Source organism: Cryptomeria japonica, chromosome 2 (genome assembly GCF_030272615.1).
Source record: "Cryptomeria japonica chromosome 2, Sugi_1.0, whole genome shotgun sequence".
Classification (NCBI taxonomy): domain Eukaryota; kingdom Viridiplantae; phylum Streptophyta; class Pinopsida; order Cupressales; family Cupressaceae; genus Cryptomeria; species Cryptomeria japonica.
Genome location: NC_081406.1, coordinates 476,274,323 through 476,294,583, shown reverse-complemented (window position 1 = coordinate 476,294,583; position 20,261 = coordinate 476,274,323).

Genomic DNA, 20,261 nt, shown 5'->3' with positions numbered 1-20,261 from the left:
GCATCAAATAAAACCATTATCAAGATCCTGAAAAAGGTTGTCAATGATGCTGGTTGAGATTGGCATGTTCAATTGAATCTAGCACTATGGGCCTATCGCACTTCTATCCGCACACCTACTGGCGCAACACCTTATTCCTTGGTGTATGGTGCGGAAGCCATTTTACCCTTGGAAGTGGAGATTCCTTCCTTGTGTGTTTCCTTGCAACACCTGATTGATGATGAGACACACAAAGTCTCTTGGTTGCACCAGCTTGAGATGTTAGATGAGAAATGTCAGACAACTCTGACACATTTGCAAGCATATCAAAACCGTCTCCGTCGCTCTTATAATAAGAAGGTCAAAGGGCGACACTTCGAAGTGGGAGATCTGGTTTTAAAAGCAAACCCTAAGAATACACAGTCTACTGACATCATCAAAGGCAAGTTTGAACCTAATTGGGTTGGGCCTTTCATAGTAACTGTAGCATATGGCTTGGGGGCATATCAGCTTGCTACCCTAGAAGGTGAACCTCTGTCTGATCCTATAAACAACATGCATCTTCGCAAGTACTGGGCATAATTTTCTATCAGCACTTCTTCAAATATGATCCTAAAAAAATACAAAAAAAAATGGAAAAAGCAAAATACAAAAAAAAAGTGACAAAAAGAGCAAAAGAGTAAAGAAAAATGATTTGCCCTCTAGTGAAAACCTGGCAAACAGGCGCTTTGGGCAAGTACCATGGTGAAAACCTGGCAATCAGGTGCCATGAGTAATGAGATTATTGCTCCGTCATCTGTCATGACCTCTAGCTATGCTTTCTCTTGGCCGGTTTATCATGTTTATCTTCATCTTAACCCAATGTCTTATTCCAGGCCTATTATTGGTCAACATCATTGTCTTGTATACTCCGGTTTCTTGTACATATGTTTTGGTCCCGATCTATGTATATCTTTTAGATGCGCATTGGGTGCGTTCCCCTTGTCATGATCAATCACTGGAACTTTTGCATTTAAAATGTCCTGAAAAAATCTCTAAAAATCATATAATGTCTTGAAAAAATCTCTTAAAAAAATTGAAAAATGTCCTAAAAAAAATCTCTTAAAAATTGAAAAATGTCCTGAGAAAATCCCTAAAAAGTCAAATAAAGTCCCGAAAAAAAAAATGAACACAAAAAAATTGAAAAGCAAAACAAAAACATAAACAACCCCTCTGTGCATAGATAGATCGCTGAGCATACATCCAATGACAATCAATCAAACATTGTGCTTTAATGAAATCACACATTCACAGATGAACTTTTTCCATCAAACCAGACATTCAAACTGATCAAAATTGTCATATCAACCAACCTCAAAATCATTCGTCCTTGGCACACTATCATGGGTCTTATACAAGGTGTGGTATACTCGAAACCAGACCGTGTCCTGTCTTAGACGGGGTATCGCATTCCCTGAAACCAGACAACATGATCGTCCTGTCAGTACTTTCAACTTTTGTCAATGAAGATCAAGATGTTTGTTTGATTTGTTGGGATCTATGCATCTTATCTTTTTATTGATTTATCTTCGATCATGTTCCTATGTTGCTCGATGATGTCACTGAGTGATTTAGAGTGACCGGGATGGTTCATGGTCCCTTTCTTTTTTGTTGTGATTGCTATTTGTCTGCGATGTGTCTGTCTTTTGCAAAAAGGGTTGCATTTCAGCTCTGGCCTTCCATGCCATGATGCTACGCATCCATTTTGCTACATTAAAATAAAGGTTCTCTCCTACAAAGTGCATTACTGAAAGCAAGTTTTTCTTTGTCTCTAACTGTCCTCCATCTCATTTTTCTTCTTACTAACATTTCTTTCGTCAGATAGTCAGTTCAGTCTAGTGCTCCGATCTCTAAAAACATATGCTACATCCTACATCCATTTGGTTAGTACATTTGCATTACATCAACCATCACATCAAGCATTTTATCCATTTCATATTATGAATGCATCAAAAACACATAACAAAAAAATAATACATCCATACATTCATACATGTTCCACAATGGTACATAAATAATGCATACGCCATCCATAGATAGAAAATAACATAAGTCATAACACATTGCATCCCATCATCTCGATGCATATCATATCAAATGACACAATAATATTGGAGTACAAAATTGGACCGTATGTCCAAAGTATGGCCCGCAGGCTAACTACAAAATGTCAAACTACATCTGTCTGTCATACGGAGCATGTGCCTCTGTCACTGGGTGCTCCCTTTGTCCTCCTCATCCCTACCATGTCTCGCGGATGATGTCCCTCCTGGTCCTGGCTGTGGTGGTCTCATAGGTCCACTCACCCCAATGCTGCTCAATGACCTCCGAGAGCATGCTCTAATCTCTATCCTCGATTGTGTCTGATATGATGTTTCTCTCTTCTCTGGTGGGACTACGCTCTCATATAGTGTCCTCCAATGGCGTATTTCCTCTCCGGTCTCTACCAACATCTGTGCCATCTCGTGTGCACTAGCATCTCAAATCGACCCAATATACTCAGTGACTCTCTGTTCTTCTCAATGTGCCTGAGTTATTGCTGCATCTCGAGCCGCTGTGAGTCTGGCTATCTCTGCTCTGAACTACTCATGCTCTCTCTCTAAAGTCACAATATGATCATGCTGACTCACTATGGTAGCCCTACACATCTCCATCTCCTCTATGCTAGCTATCTCCAGCTCTATGGGTATATCCTACCATGCCTCATGCTCACCTGAATCTGGCTCATCCTCATCTTCCCCATCATCCTCATCTCCATCCTCATCATCCCCATCATCCTCATCTCTATCCTCATCCTCCCCATCATCCTCCTCATCCTCATCATCTCCCTCCTCCTCTCCTATGAGTGGGAAGTCCTCCTATCGCCTCGGTACTGGAATATCTGGATTTGTCAATGGCACTGGCCGCCATCGTGCAAACCATCTCTCATACTCCTCTGTCGTCCCGACATCCACCACATCTGATCTCCAATCCCACTGTCTTTGTTGTAGCTGTGAGAAGTCAGCATATGCTATGTGTGGCTGAATCATACTCCCCCACTGACTCGTCTCTCTGTGAGATCGGGCAAAGTGTGCAGTCCTCCTAGGTACATCCTACCTCTCTCCAAACTGTCATCTAACTCTCTCTAGCAGGTACAACTCAATCACTCTCTAGTGATTCACTGGTCGCCCAATCAGGTACCTCTCCTGTCTACAATAAGGTAGCTCCTCACTATCATCTAACCATCCTGGGCAATCACGATATGGCCTCCATTTGAACTCTCTCAATCTGTCTAGCTCATGTCGCCAGTATAATATGTATCCAAAAGGACCCTGTCTCAGTGCTCCCCCATAGCAGTACACATATGGTCAGTGTGGTATTACCTGTCTCTCTGCAATCGGTCGACATATGGCTATGTGCTCAAATGCCCATACCTGTAACAATGTGACTCCACAGCTCAAAGTCTGCACTCCCTGATATGCTATTTGATGCAGCTGAAAATACAGCATAGCCAGTACACATGGTCCCCATGCGTACACCATCCCCTCTGTCACCATCCACTCTAGCACTCTTCCCCATCCAATAGGGAATCCATGGCCTCATCTGTCTCCTACTAGTAGACATGCTATCACCATGGCTATCACCACATATCATCAATCATACTCTGATGCCATAGTCTCCCAGCCGATCTCCCTCTCTATGATATCCAGATCATCTGCGTCGCACTCAAATAATCTACACAATGTGTCTCTCCCTATCACTTGGTCATACTCTATCATCTCTCCATGAATTGAAATGCGAAGGATATGCCATACATCCTCCAGTGTCATAGTCCTATGTTTGCCCTAATCTCGGGCATGAACATGATATAGTATATCCCCAGTCCTGCTAATGTATCTTTGTCTGTGCTCCTGAGTCTATGTCGTAGCATGAAGTAGTCAGGTCGGTTCTCCCGTGTGATCAATGGATATTGTCGACTCTGCATCACAATTGGGGCACATTTTGTCAGTTTTAGGGTTTGCTCCTACACGTTGCATTTCCTCATTTTCATGTCCACATCAGGGTGCTTTTCATCTATTCTGACTTATCCTACTCTTATCCCCTCTTTTCGGATCATTCGCATGTCGTTTTGGACCAAAATTGAGTTCCCAATGCACAACTATGCCTATGTCAAGGAACCTACGCCTGTGTCATGTAACCTGTGCCTTTGTACCCTACACAAGCACAGAAGACCTCACACAAGCACAAGATTCACCCTAAACAAGCACAAAAGTCAATTTCTACACCCTCTGTGGACCCCGCAATGTCCCACAAGCGATCCAAATTCATGAAATTGAAAACATGGGTTTTTGAGATACATACCGCTGCTCCTGCGTCGTCCGGTCGTCTGAATGTGCGTACATGTTCTCTGAGGTGATCTGCCCTTGGAATGTTCACCATCTCTCTGCAAGTGTCCTTTTCCAGAGCAACAAATTCTCCTCTTTGGCTAGTGCAAATGAGCTCTTTTCAACCTCTTGGTCTCATTTATAGATCTTTGTCAGTGCATAGATGGACGTACACCCTCTCCATCTTATGTTGGTCACGGTCTTTTGTGTCGTTAATTGCTTGTCCTTCATGCATCTGATATCCAATGGTCAATCCGTTTGATCCTATCATTTTTTATCGATCAATTGGCCTATTTTCCGCATGTTTCCAGCCAGTTCCTCGAGGGGGCATGCATATGTCATTGTCATTGTCTAGGGCATTTTCATTATTGTTCTTTGAAACAACACTTAAAATCACATTGTCTCAAAGAGGGGCAAAATGTAGACACCTAAAAATGGTCAACACTTGCGGAGTCATACTTTAACATTTGCGCATTACCTCATTTTAGGTTTTTGCATCGCATTAACATTTCTTTAATGTCACGCACTTGGTTTTTATCATTTGCGAGCATCGAGTCATTCTTCTACATTCTTCATTCATCTCGCTCTCAATTTGGTCTTGTCGACAACACTATCCAGTCATGATTTTGATCGATTTTATCCTATCGCATCAATGTGCGTGCTCATTTGTCATTATTTTGGACATCGTCAATCCTAATTAGGGTTTTGTCCTCTTATCAATCTTATCATCTAGCGATTGATTTGTCATCGATCGTTGTCATGTTCGATCTTGTCATTTTGCGATCAATTTGTCATCGGTCATGGTCATTTTCAATCTTGTCGTCTTGCGATCTATTTTGTCATCGATCCTTGTTCTCTTGTCAATTTTGTCATTTTGCGATCAATTTGCCATCGATCGTTGTCTGTCTCAATTATGTCAATTTGGATCAATTAGTCATTGTTCCTCGTCAATTGGCGCATTTATCAATTAAATCATTTTATCACATTGGTCTTTTGTTAATCCGAATCATGATCAAGTCAATTATCTTTTATCAAGACCTAATTGTCATCCTTGCATTGCTAATTTATCTTCTAGGGTTTCGTGATTTAGTCATTTAACCCTATTTGTCATTTCTCCCTCTAGGTTAAATAATTTATTTATTTATCCTAGGTCTTCGTGTCACAATTGAATGTTTAATTTAATTGGCTAACTAATTATTTCTCTTTTTGTGAATTAATTAATAAATGACAAATTATTAATTAATTTACCTAATTTCCTAAAATTCCCTCTTTGTGAATTATTAATAAATGAGAAATTATTAATTAATTCACTAAATTCCTAATTTCCTAATTTCCTAATTTTCTAATTTTCCTAATTTCTAATTCAATTTCCTCCTATTTTTGTAAATTAATTCATGAATGGGAATTTATTAATTAATTTACCTAATTTTCATCAATTTCCTAATTTCCAAGTCATCATTTCTAACCTAATTTTCTAATTTCTCCTAAATTCCTAAATGTGTATTTCTATTTCAAAATCTTGTCATAAATCCTTGCAGAGCAATTTGTCTATAAATTGGATGAATTTCTTCAATCTCAATCTAATAATCGCTTGTTTTGAATTACTTTGTCGAATCAATCACGCTTCGAGTACTCTTGAGCAATCATCTTGTCTACTTGCTTTCATATCATGATCATGCACTAGTAGGTGAGATCCACAAAAAAGCTATTTGGAGAAGAAAGAAGGACAATGGAGCCGCATGAAGGAGACATCTACGTTTGCTTTGCATAGTATTTAGTTTAGAATGTCTTGTCTTCATGTTTTCATTGAATGTTTTTAGGATTGTTATCACTGCATTTTAGTTTTCGTGATTGAGCTAGATTAGTATTTTGATTTGCTTTGATGACTTCCAATTTCCTAGCTACACCGATATAAAAGATCTTTGGTAATGCTGAAACTGTTGAAAAAGATGTTGAAATTCAGAAGCAGAGGAAGAAAAGAGACAAAATATTGAAACATTCTTTCAAGTTTGTTGAAGATGTTACTAAAGGGTTACTGAAACTTGATCTGATGAGTGGTGTTGATGCACAAGAAATAAAATTAGAACAACAACTGGTAGCACATATTTCTCTTATGGCTACCTCATCCGACTTTGATAATGACAAGGCTACATAATTCAAAAGGGTGGAAAGGAAGAAGAGAAAATCCTCACCGGCACCTTCTCCATCACCTAAGAAAACAAGGACACTTAGAAAGAAAGAACACATTGTGAGAGAGCCTAGTGGTCCGAGGAAGAAGGTTACACAAAAGAAACTGAAACAAAAGGTATCTGATACTCTTTCCCCAGAAGAGCTTGTTAATGAAATAACTTAGGATGGCAATCTTGGAAATGTTAGTAAGTTTTATCATTATTTCAAATATTTTGATAAGGACACCATTGAGGAGAGTATAATTTTGTATTTAGACATATATAAGAAGGTTCTTATGGAAGTTATAGGTGTTCTCCCAAATGATTAATAGCTGAGACTTGAAACCAAAAGAATGTCTATTATGGAATTAGATAAGAAATTGAAGGTTGAGGCACTATTAGTGGTTCATCCTATTAAGACTAAGCAAGTAATTGATGATTTGATATCTGAAGCTAACTAAACTATATTTGCAAGTGGTCACCGGAAAGTAAGCCTCATGGCCAACAGATTAAAAGAAATAGCAGATGAAATAGCAGATAAATGGGACATTTTCTTTGTAGAGAAGGAGAAAAGGGAAGAAAAGGATAGACATAAAGTTGACAAATCCTTCACTAAGGTATATCAAAAAGAAGATAAGGGTAAGAGTAAGATTGGTAGTGTTCCTAATTTCACCATAACAAATAACTTACCTCCACTGGCATAGGACACCCCAATGGTAGTAGTAGAGGCACTGGCAGAAATGCAAAATCAGCCTGAATAAAAGATATCAGAGGAAGTAAAAATAGATGATGTGGATCCTAAGTCAAACATTCTATTTAAAATGAATTTTGATGCTCAGGGCATCAATATTGTAATGGATAATACATCTATTTTAGAAAGTTTTGAGGAGAATAAATCTAAATCTATAAATGTTGAAATTGTTGACTCACCAGTCAAGGTAGTTGACATTGAGCTGAATGTTGAGATACCGATAGAAAAAGAACAAGAGCAAACAGAATCTGAACCAACAGAGAATAATAATAAGAATAAGGATGAAAATAAGGAAGAGAAAGTGGTTAAGGAAATGGTAACTTGAGAAGAGAAGAAATTAAATGCAGAACCTAGCACTTCTCCCAATACTTCAACTGTGGATTTCAGACCAACAACTATTACAGAAGTACTTTTGGATTCTATAAAGAAAATAATGGAGTGGAATGCCTTAACATTGAAGGATATTGATGACTCTCTACCGATTTTGCAAATGATTGCACCAGTGTGCAAGGTAGATCACATTGTTAGCTCAATAGGTAAATTGGACACATTGTCCAAATTCATTTCTTCTAACATTCAGACATTAGACAAAATAAATGAGGAGACTATTCAAGAAAGAGTTAATAAAGAAAAGGAAGAATTCTTTGGTAAAACCATAAAGGATTGTACTCAGCAGATTGATTCATTGCTACCGGCATTGAATTCCACTATTTTGGAATATAAGGGAAGCTTGTAAACCTCATCATTTAACTAAAGATATTGATGAACAAATAAAGAAAACTCAGAAGGAGATTTATGATATTGTAGATAACATAATTGGTTCTTCGAAACTAACATCAGTCCTAGATCAGAAAAAGGCTATTCATGAAGAAAAGATTTAAAATCTAGAAAAAGAAAGGCTAGATTGAAAATAAAAACCCGGGATTTGAAGAATAAGCTTGCTCCAAGATTGCACAATCTACTAACACACTGGAATGAACTATCCAAGGAAACTATTCAAGGAGATAGATCACCGGAGAAACAAATGCACTACCTTACCGAGATGATCAGGCAGACTAAAGCAATAATTACCGATAGTACAAAGTTCCTACAGGGTCTTAACTTAGTTCTTGCAGATATTTTTCAGATTGTACATAACTGACTTCAGAGTTCTAAGTAAATTTTTGAATTTTTGGAAAACTTTTGATATCCTTTGTCATTGATGTCAAAGGGCGAGTGGCATAATGAAAAAAATGCACAGAGTAAGGCACGGTGAAAAGTGAAAAGAAGGAGATAATTTACTTAGGGGGAGCACTCACACTTTTGGATTTCAGTTTTTTATTTTTCTCATGAGTGTTGCCATCAATGCCAAAGGGGGAGATTGTTGGCATTATACACTCAAATGAGAATGGTAGATGTTGTCATTGATGGAAACAAGGTTAAACAAGTTGCAACAAGGTTCAAACATGGTTCACAAGTTTAACTGGCAATAGATTTCACCTACCGGCATTGGCAGATACAACAAGTTTATTCACACCAACATCCAGTTTACACTGGCAAAAGATCATACTAGCACTCTCAGCCAACTTGGAAATAATATTGTTTATAATGTAATTTGTATTTGTATAGCTGACATATTATATTGTAAAGACTCATATATCTATGAGATCTTGTAGGTCATTTGAAGTGTGTATAAGTATGAAATATGAAATGTATGTAGGTATATTTGTAAGCAGTATATGAGAGTGAATAACTATATATGCATTTTGATGTGTTTATCTTGAGAGAGAATAAGAAGAAAAGTAGAGAAAAGACTATTTTGTGTAAGCATAATCATTTACTAGCAAGGTTTTTGGTAGAGGTATCAGACATAGCTTAAACCGGTACTTAATCCAGTATTACAGATGCTATTTTGAAGCAGTACATTGTTATTGGATTTAACCATCCAATTGTGTAGTCAGTGGGACTCCATTTGTGTTGTTGAGTAGTGAGCTCTAGGCAGTTGGCCTTCCTGCATGTGCAAGACCCTTATGTACTGAGTAATATTTATTCATATTGGCTAGTGAGTAAATATTATGGGTCACAAATCCCACTGATGTTTTTCCCTTACCAGGTTTCCTCACCAAAATATCTATGTTATGGTGTGCATTGATGCTAATTCTTTTGTTTCTCTTTACTGCATTATTATTTGTTTACCGGTATATTAATTTCAGTTACAAAGTCACAAGTTAGTTTAAATCTTTCATCTACCGGTCAGACATTGATTCACCCCCCCCCCCCCCTCAGTGTCTTTGGGATTAACCAAGTATCTAACACAACTTGTATTCATTTCTCACTCTGCTAAGTGCTTGAGTGCCCTTACAAGTTCTCCTTCAAGATCAACTTCTACTTCATCTTCTTCTTCATCTTCATTATCACTGCCAAACACATATTGCCGGTAGGATTGATCTATGTGATCAATTTTAGATGTGTGCCTCTCACCTTTTGTCTCTTGAGCCATGAAGAGGTGGGTTTCCTCTTCATCATTGTTGTTGTTGCTGACAAATCTAACTTCATCTGTATACCCATGTGACACATTTCTCTTCTTGTTCTCACAAATTGGTTTTGTAGTGGTAGGCTTATTTCCATAGAGATTCTTCAATCTATCCCACAAACTCTTTGTTGACTTACATCTGTCCACCCGAGAGGAAACATCACTAGATAACCCACTAAGTATAGCCTTCATGGCTTCATCATTACATTCATGTCTTCTTTCTACTTCAGGACCAGTAGGAGGACTGATTGGTCTAGAGGGACCATTACAATCAACATCCAGACATCATATCCTAGGGAGGACAGGTAGACTTCCATCCTACAACTCCAAATAGAATAGTTTGACCCATCAAACACCGAAGTAGGGGTTGACACAAAATAGACCATTGTGTTTAGACACCAGAATCTACCCAAGCTAGATAAATCTTATCAACCAGGAACCTAGGTTCTAATACTAATTGTAGAAAACAAGATGCCACTGAGAGGGGGGTGAATCAGTGGTTTCCAAACTTAACCCTTTTAATTCCTAAAAGGTGTGTACTGGTTAGTAGATATAACACAAGGTAGATATACTAGTGAGATAGGAAGATGACACAAATGCAACCACGCACAATAGGAACATCACATAACGTATGAGGAAAACCCAACATGGGAAAAACCTCAGTGAGAAATTCTACTGGAGTTTACTGCACCAATCCAGCCTCACAATAAAAACCGTGTTACAAAGTTTAGGGCACCAACCGAAGGAGCACCAACCCAAGGAGCACAAAACCCTGATTTAGGACACCAATCCAGGAAGCACCAACCCCTAATTTTAGGGCACCAAACCTTGCACCGAGCTCCAACTCAGTGATTACAAAGTCATATATCAATACAAAAGTAATATCTCGGTTACAAGAGTTTTCTAACCTCTGTAATATTTCTTTTGGTTCTACTCTTCTCAATTGGTCTTCCTCTACTCTGCTCTCTTTCGGTTCTCTTCTCACTCAAACACACTATTGCTTGTCACCACCGGTACTCTTCACTCTTCTAGTTGGATCAACTGTCAGACCAAACACCTACTACCTGTTACTCTACTTGCCGGTTTAACCCTGCAGTGTTCTTTGGCTTAGCGGATCTTCTCAACCACTCACACTGCACTGCTTCCCTTTTTGTTGCCTTCTTACCGATTGGAACACTACCAGTTATCCCCACTTTCAAACTCAATGATAGTCTACCGGTTACCTTACCCTTTTCAGTTGAACTCTTCTTACCGGTTCTCTCTCGAGCACTCAGTCACCTTGATCTTCAATGAAATCTCTAACTAGTTGGCTCTCTATCCTTCAATATCCGATACTTAATCAACTGGCAGCATCAAACCTCTTTGGTCTTTAGTTGGCATATTTATACCTAGGTTTTCCCATCATGACTGACATTCAAACCTTTGGCGCACTAGGGTTCCTTCGTCGACCTCAAGGAATGCAAAATCCAATCAAATCTCCTTTCAGAGATTGACTACCTATAATGGATCAATCAACTCTACCAATCTTGTTGCATCCAAAACATGTTTGTCATATTTAGCAAACACAGCCTCTTTGTCAGTTTGTACTTGTCAACCATGATGAATGGGTTTGTGGTCCCCTTCACCAAATGCGATCAGCACTTGCACAATCTGTGTTGATCAGTGCATCACTTAGATCTCCATTTTGCATCAATCCGCAAACCTTAGTCCTCGACCCATGAAATCTACAGTCAAAATTAATGTCGATCAACCCATCAACTACCTCACAAAAAAAGCACGGTCCATCTGTTTGACACCTGGACTCCACATGGCATCTTTTTTTGCATGCACCTCAGCTCAATCACTGTGTTAGTTTAGACTTTGTCATCAACCACAACACACAACACCGGTGCTTACTCACCGGTTCTCTAGCCCTATTGGTTATACCCTAACCAGTATGCCTTCAAGCTTGCACTTTGTTGTTCTATTGGTGGAGCACCTTTGTCCATTCACCAACCTTTCTGAACCACAACATGCTCATCTTTATCAGATAGGAGCACATCACTTTTCCTCTTTTCTCTCTTACCAGTTGACATACTTATCGGTAACCACCTTGATGACATCATTTCATCAATCCTTCAACTATATCCATCTACATGCATCTACGTTCTAATTGCATTCTTTGTCTATAGCTTCTCAACCTTATCTTCTTCTTCATTAGCCCATAAATCATCTCAATCAGTTTGTCAAAATGATAAACCCATCACTTCTTTACTCCTCCTTCTCTGTCCCGGTGGCTCAACTTGCCATCTCTAGATGATTAAATGCACATCTCTGATTTCATGCACTTGAGACATCTTTGTGTTTCACCAGTTGATCTAGTGTGATCCTTCAATCATCTGCCTTTAATATCTCTGACTTATCCTAGAGCATTATCACTTTCCAGTGGGAGTGGATCCTTGTCATCTACTTTTGGCATTGCACCAATATGCCTTAGCTGACATTGAGAAGATACATCTTCAATCGAGCACATATGATCCGGTTGGGCACACTCATTGTCATTCATATCATCAACTTGTGATATCATCTTTATCTGGTGGGAGTCCTGCTGATTGACATCCAACTGCATACTAGTTCTACACTTCTTCATTAGCTCACCTTGCTTTCTCACTGGTCATATGCTTTTCGGTTGGCAACAATGCACTACCAACATATCACTTACCAGTTGTTATACCATACCGATCTCTAGTCCTTATGTCTTCAACACAAGCCAACACTAACTTGTGTATCGGTGACTCCAATGACCACTATGTTGGATGACATTATCTTCCTTACCGGTAACCTGTTATAATAGTTGACATCAATGACAACAATACACTTCAATCTCCCATACCAGTTGCCATTCTATACCAATTGACATCAATGACAACACAATGCCAACAGATATAAGACATGGAGTCTGCAAAGTCCGATAGAGGTCTCACTGAAGTGCGAAGTCAAAGTGAACTATGATTCGACAAGATACTTTTGAAGTCTCTTCAAAATAGGGAAGTGGTATAACAATGGATGTCTGCTCAGCTTGAAAGAAGTCATGTCGAAGGGTAGAGTCAAAATGAAATGCAAGGGTGTCATAGAGATATGAAATATCTCACACCGAAATGCTTAGGCATGACACACTATGAGGTCTACATGAAGAACTCCCAGCATTGATGCCAACCCAAAATTGACTTGAATCCAACTCAAACCAACACTACTGCAACTTTCACCAGATTAATTTACATCTAAACATGTACCGACTTGAATCCAACTTTGACTAGATCAATCTACATCTAAACATGTTGACATCAATGATAGCTCAATGCCAATAAGGAGCTTTGCCCCTTAGACCTATTTCATCAGAAGCTCATTTTTGCCAATGGGGAATTTACTTCATAGGGTAAATCAATCAGCCCTCAAGTGGGGGGAATAGATGGATCTTAGTAGCCACAAACTACTTTACCAAGTGGATTAAGGCAATCCCTGCCATGAGGGATACAAGCAAAGTGGTTATGGATTTTTTTCTTGATAATATTATTACTAGGTTTGGTGTTCCTGTTAGACTAGTGATGGATAATGCAACATGTTTCAAGTCAGACGAGTATGTTCATTTGTGTGAATCTTATGGAATATAGATATCTTATTCCACACCTTATCATCCACAAGGGAATGGACAAGATGAGTCTAGTAATAAAAATTTAATGAAGATTATTAAAAGGGTTCTGGATACAAACAAAAAGGCAAGGGATTCAAAGTTAATAATTTATATGTGGGTAGATAGAGTGACCATCAAGAAGGCTACTGGAAAGACACCCTTTGAGTTAGTTTATGGGATAGATTCCAAGCTTTCAGTCAACAATCTATTGCCTATCTACATATTCAATAAAGGTCATGATGTTGATATATCTGACCCAATGTAGGAAAGAATAATGTAGGTCATAGAGATTGAAGAGAAAAGAAGGGACACTCACAAGAAAAACTTGAAGCAACAACAACAAAAAGCCAAGTATTTGTTTCATAATATGACTATTCAAAGAACTTTTCAACCTAGGGATTTGGTCTCAATGTGGAATTCCAGAGATCATGACAAGGGTAAGCATGTAAAATTTGAGGCATTGTGGCTCAGACCCTATCTAGTGGTTGAGAATTATGGACCAAATTTGTATATCCTTCAGGATGTAGATGGGAGGGATTTGGAGTTTCTTGTGCATGGGAAACATTTGAAAAAGTCTTTAGTTAACCCCCTTGCTTTTTTTTTTTATATAGTGTATATATTCTTTTTCTTCTTTTTTTTCACCTGGTCTATTCCCCAAAGATTTGAATTCTTGCCATGCTCACAAGGGGCATGCATCCCCAACCAAAGCCACTGTTGGGATTCTTTTTGATTATTTTGTCTATTGTGGGTTTAAGGTTTATTTCTACTATAATGTTTTTGGTATAAAACCCCAAAACCCTAAACCATGGTCTTTGTTACCCGTCATTTTTTCTACATCAAAATATCCCCTTTGGTCTCAAATTCCCTTTTCATTTTGGGTCACATTTCATATGCTTTAGTTCCAAGAATTCCCAATCGACCGATCAACCTTATTTTAGGCGTCAAGTCTCACTTATGTCTAAAGGGGCTCTACCCTTGCTTGATCAGCTTATTGTCACCCAATGGAAGTGTAACTCATTGTCATCGAGATTTGTTCCACTCAATCTCTGATCCTTGATAGTGTTGTGTTAATGGGCCCCTCACAAGCCTCATATCAGTTGATCGCACTTTTAGGATCTTTTTGCACACATGTTCTATTGTCCCATGGTTCTTAAAGAGCTTGATAGCCTAATTTTCTAATGGAAGTTGCCCCATGATCAACAACTTATGCAATGACATTAACATAGTATCAATGTGTAATGCGCATTATATTTTTTGAGGCTATCCAAAAGGTTACCATGTGGAAGATCAGAGTTGGAGCTATAGCTGAACCTACAACGGGGGAGTTATCACCAAATTTATAGCATACAAAAAAGGTTGAACCCATAGGTAGCACATAGGGCCCATAAGGGATGATGATAGACACTTGAACCAATAAGAGTGTGAACAAATGAATGGTTGTGGCATGTAATAAGGGTGTGGGTCTTATCTTCTTGTCTTATAAGTTGGGTAGAAGGAGACACTTTTGAAGAAGCTACAATGAATAAAAAATAAATAAAGTTTCTATGTGCCAAGTTTTCATTCATCGCCGACTAACCGGTATTTTGCCAAAGGGGATACAACATTTAAATATGAATTGTAATGGCTATCTCCCACCATCACATCAACCTACATGCCTACAGAAAATGAATTCAATTGCTTGATGATCTAGATTTCTTCAGCTATAGCAGCATCGTCTTTGCTCAATTTCATATTTACATTGCTCTCGATATGATTCGAATATCTTTGTAATTCCTTGCTATCATAATTAGGGTTTATAAGGGTTGTCACAGTGTTCTTATTGCATTCACTATATCCTTCATATTGCCTTTTGTGTGTTTCTTGACTGTGTATAAGCCTTTGATTACCCAACGTCTAGCATGAGTCTAATTTCAAAATTTTAATCTTTGTTTCAATAGGCTTATGCAAACCCTAACCTTTGAAATGGTAGAATCCTCTAGTTGGGGGAAGAGAAAGTTCTTAGAGGAGATAATTGTATAATATTGAATGTAGGATATTTAAGATGGTGAATTTATTGGTTAAATCCCTAATCTTTACTTCTTTCTAAATATCTTGATCTTTATCCTACTTATTAATTGCATATCTCTGAGAAGAATTTGTAAGATACTCTTTGTCACTATGCAGTAAATAGGTCTATAGGGTTATCACCCTTTTCAACCTAATAAGGGAGCTCGAGAGATGAAAAGGAGGATTCCAAATCATCTCCAACATTTACCACCTATAGAGCAACAAAGAGGAATGTCTATCTATGTCAGGAAGCCCAAAAGTTGTTTTTCTTTTTCCTGTCAATCGGTTACCTAAATTTTGATATTGTAAAAGGCTCAAAGCTCATTGGTTCCTTATATTTTCTATAAGAGGATAATCAAGGCCTTATTCTGAAGCTTCTTCTTGCTCGAGACAAAATAGATAATACAATTAGTTCTTAGAGAAGCCTGCATGTTTATTTTTTACCAAGGGTGAATAGTATGCAACAATGTTCATAAGTTTTGCAATGCAGTATTGTGATTATGTTAAATGTCCTACTTGTAGTAAATTTTTCAAAAGATAATGTGCACATATTCTATAGATATAAAACATCTTGAAATCCAATTCAATGATTTCTAAGTTGTTTATATTTACTTGTTGTCCTAAATATTATATGAATCAATAAAATCAAGGGTTTTTGTTTCATATGTCTTCACTCTATTGTAGAATTTGCATAAATTTCAGCTTCTTCTAAAGTAGAGGATTAAATTTGCCAATCTTTATTCAAAAGGGTTCTATGTAGAGAGAAAGTGTTGAGTTGGAATTATGAAAATTTATTTTATGTTGTGACTAATATAAGGTATCAATCATACCAGGCAAAGGATGGTGCAAAATATGCATATTTTGTATTGTAATAATGGTTCATCTAGTAGCTAGCCCAATGGACAATGCACTGATCATAATATTGTATTGTTAATCATGGAAAGGAGTAAATTTTATCAAAAAATACAATAGCCATTTTATTTTATTCATTTTTTAAATTTCAAGTGCATAGGATAGTTTGTTCTCATTGTGATCAAAATTGCATAAGGATGAAAGCCGCATCCTATGAGGTTTAAAGTTCACTGACTCAAATAATAGTCTAAGAACATATCTATTGTAGCATCACATAAGCCTGAAAATATTCAAACATGTTGTAAGGGATACCCACCTTTGTTTAACAGAGCCTAAAGTGCAGAGAGTGTCACTAGTTCCTTATCCCTAGTGATTACTCTATTAGTTTGTCCATTGATCCAAGGAATTGAAGATTTAGATTGACCTCTTATAGAAGGATTTTGGAGTAATCAGTTGGAAACACCAACAAATTCTTTGACACATCTAAAGGAGGAAGGTTAGGGGTACTTACGTGTTTACTTAATACAAGGTCCTTAGGCAAGGTGGGAAAAGGAGTCCCTCTTTTTGCAAGTGTCACCAACAATTGTGGAGAATATTTTGCCTTAAGATTGTCATTGGACTATTGATCAAGTTGATTTGGTACTTGCAAATGAGTGAAAATGGAAAAGGCTTCACCCTTGTATTCTTTTTTGGCTTCTTTTCTTAGTACTACATAAATTGAATACTAGAGTCGCCAATTAACTCACCTTCTTCATTTTGAAAGGAATTAACAATATCTTCTAAAGGAAGTTCTTTAGTATTGTCATCTCCTTGCTCTGTCTCATAATATCCTAGAGAAGCATTGATAGGAGGTGCTTCTAGAGCCAATCTTTTTGGAGGAGGTAACTTTTTTTAATTTCTAGCTACATAGCTAGAAGCATTATTGGGGTAGGTCCTTTGCGTAACATCCTTATATGGATAAGGAAAGGATGTTTGCAATTTTTTCTTCTTTAAAGCAAGTACTTCATTTGCAAGTCTCTGCAACATGGGCTCAGTTGTACTTGAAGAGGAATAATTTGAAGTCTCTAAAGGAGAAACACTTACTTTCTCCTTATTTGAATTGTTCTTAATCTTTCCATCAAGGATCAGATGATCTTCCACCTCCATGGCTTGAGCTTGTTCTATTTCCAAATCTATAGGAGGTGTTCTTCTTAATATAAAGCTAACTTCAAACAACTGAGCATTGATAAAGAAACATTTTAGGTTCTCCCCAGTTGGTCGAGAAACAATTGGAATTCTATTTTTTAGCTTATTGAACTTTTCCACAAAATCCTTCATGGGCTTATGTGGTTCCTTTCTCATAGAAGTTAACTGAGCTAAAACAACATGTGTGTCTTCTATCGGTTTAAACCATGCCTCAAACTAAGTCTTGAGAGTATCCCATTTGGTAATATTTTGTGACCTACCAAATGGTAGAATCAATTTGTTGCTGCACCTTGTAGTGTCTCAACAAAAAGTCGCACTGAGACATCTCTCAAGTTCCACACCAAGAATCCCACATGCAATATGGAAATCTATAATGTGTTCATCCAAGTGTTATTTTTCATCCCCAAATAGCTTGGTAATATTCTTCCATGAACCTTGTGGAAGAAGATGAAGAGGTGGAGTCAAATTAAGGGGACCAAAATTTTCTCCCCACAGTCCGTATGCAGCCATTGCCACTAACTATATAGGTTGATATGGAGGAATTAAAAATATTGCACTTGTGGAATAATCAAAGACCTTGGTGCACTTGAAGCCTCATTTTAAAAAGGAGATATTTGATTAGTAGGTGGGAAACTCCTTGTCCTTTGAAGAGAAGAACTTGCATGCACAGATAAATAATCAAATTGATGTTTTTCAAGCAACTCAAAAATGGGATCAACAACACCTAGTTTTCTTCTCCTACATATGTAAATTTTACTTTCCAAAGTAGAAACTAGTCGGGTGCTCATATCCCTAGTAGAGTTGCCAAAAATTGTTGGGTGAAAATTTTATAAACTCGGGGAAACTTGAAAAATGTGAATTTTGACCACAGTGTGTGAGACAATACCTCTCAGAAGGAAAGATATGGTATCTACTATTTATAAGGGAAGACTCCCCATTTTTATTGTAATCTATATCTATTCTTAATCTACCTGATAACTTTATGCTAATTTTAGGATAATACAATAACTTAGTTCTGCTTTTTCATAAAATAATTTATCCGATTCCTTATCTAGAATGGATTTTCTTTTTTGCTCAATAAAACAATTCTACCTTGCAACAACTTAAAAACTTATTCTAATTGGAAAAAAAGTGTCCATGAAAGTACAAAGCCTTCTACTTCTTTTTTTTTTCTTCTGAAAATGACTTAAGGGATAGGTCTCTTGTATATAAGGAACTCAAAGTCTGCTTTAAATACTCAAATTCAATCAACCACTATAACACACATATTGATTATAATTGATACTAAAATAAGATTCATAATATATTGTACGAATAAAGTCTTCTAAGCATATCACAAAACTTTCTACCTTAACAAGATAACTCAATAAATCACAAAGTCTTTGCCTTATTATTCACTTAACACAATTTTTTTAATAAGATATCATAAGACAAAGTCTACCATAATTTACTTGATCTCTTTCAACTCAAATACCTTTCACAAAGCAAGATTTAATCTCAAAGAAAGTAGAAAAGAATGGCATACGGACATTCTTTCACACAATAAAGCACTCCCAAGACAAAGATTGGATGTAACTTCTTTTCTTCTTTGATTAAATTTCTTGAATTCACTATAAGTTCAAAGTCTTAGATAGCTTTTCAATTCTACAGAGTTTCAACTTATTAGCAAAAATATCCTTATTACAAAAAGATCCCTCGTATATATAGAAGAGGCATAATGCACAAAAACAGGTAAAAGTTACAAATAATTGTGACTAAGTCAAAAGGAAACCTATTTGACTTAGGACACAAGCAGTCATATATGTGTACTAGTGAATATATATAAAAACACCCAAGGTGTCGATAGCTTATTACAAAATGACACTAAGAAAACATAAAATAATCTAAGTATTAACATCTTCACATTGGTCTTATTTCTATAATTCTTCAAACTTTTGTAGAGAAATTTTCATTTGAGCTTCATTGGGTCCTTGAGTATGACTGTTGATGATCTTGACCCATGTAATGGAATCCCCCAAATCAATGCAACATTTCTTATGTTTCTTTAAGAGAGAACCCAAAAAATCCATAAAGAATTGAAGATCTACCGATTTGTCAATAGAGGACAAAGGTAAGTCCTCTTTCACAATTTTAGTAGCTAGCAACAAACTAAACTCTTTGATGATCATATCCACATCAAGAGCTTTCTGATTTTCATCTAAGAAGGCTTAGGGAATTTTCGATACTTTATCCACATATTATTTCCTTTTATCTATGCACTCCTTTTCCAGAGTTTTCGTTTGATGCTCTAATGCATCTTGCTTCTCAACATACATATTTTGAGAAGGAATAACTCCATTATCTACAAGAACATCTGAGTTGAAATCTTCAATTTTTAACCAAGTATCAAAGTCCTCTCATATTTCCAACTCTTGAGAAAAGAGCTCTATAGTATTATCCACCTCAGTTTTCATGGCTTCAAGATTCCTGACTATGGTTACAACTAAACTTAGTATTCATTCTCCCTAACTAAGAATCCCATCCATCCATTCAACCACTACCCTGCTCTGTGAATCTTCTTTCTTGGCTCACTTCATGAACTGTTCATCTGATGATGAAGTCACTGGTTCAATTGCCTTTGAGGACTTAGTAACCTTGATTAGAAAAGTAGTAAGCTATTCAACCTATCCTTTAAGCTTATCTTTCTTCATATTAT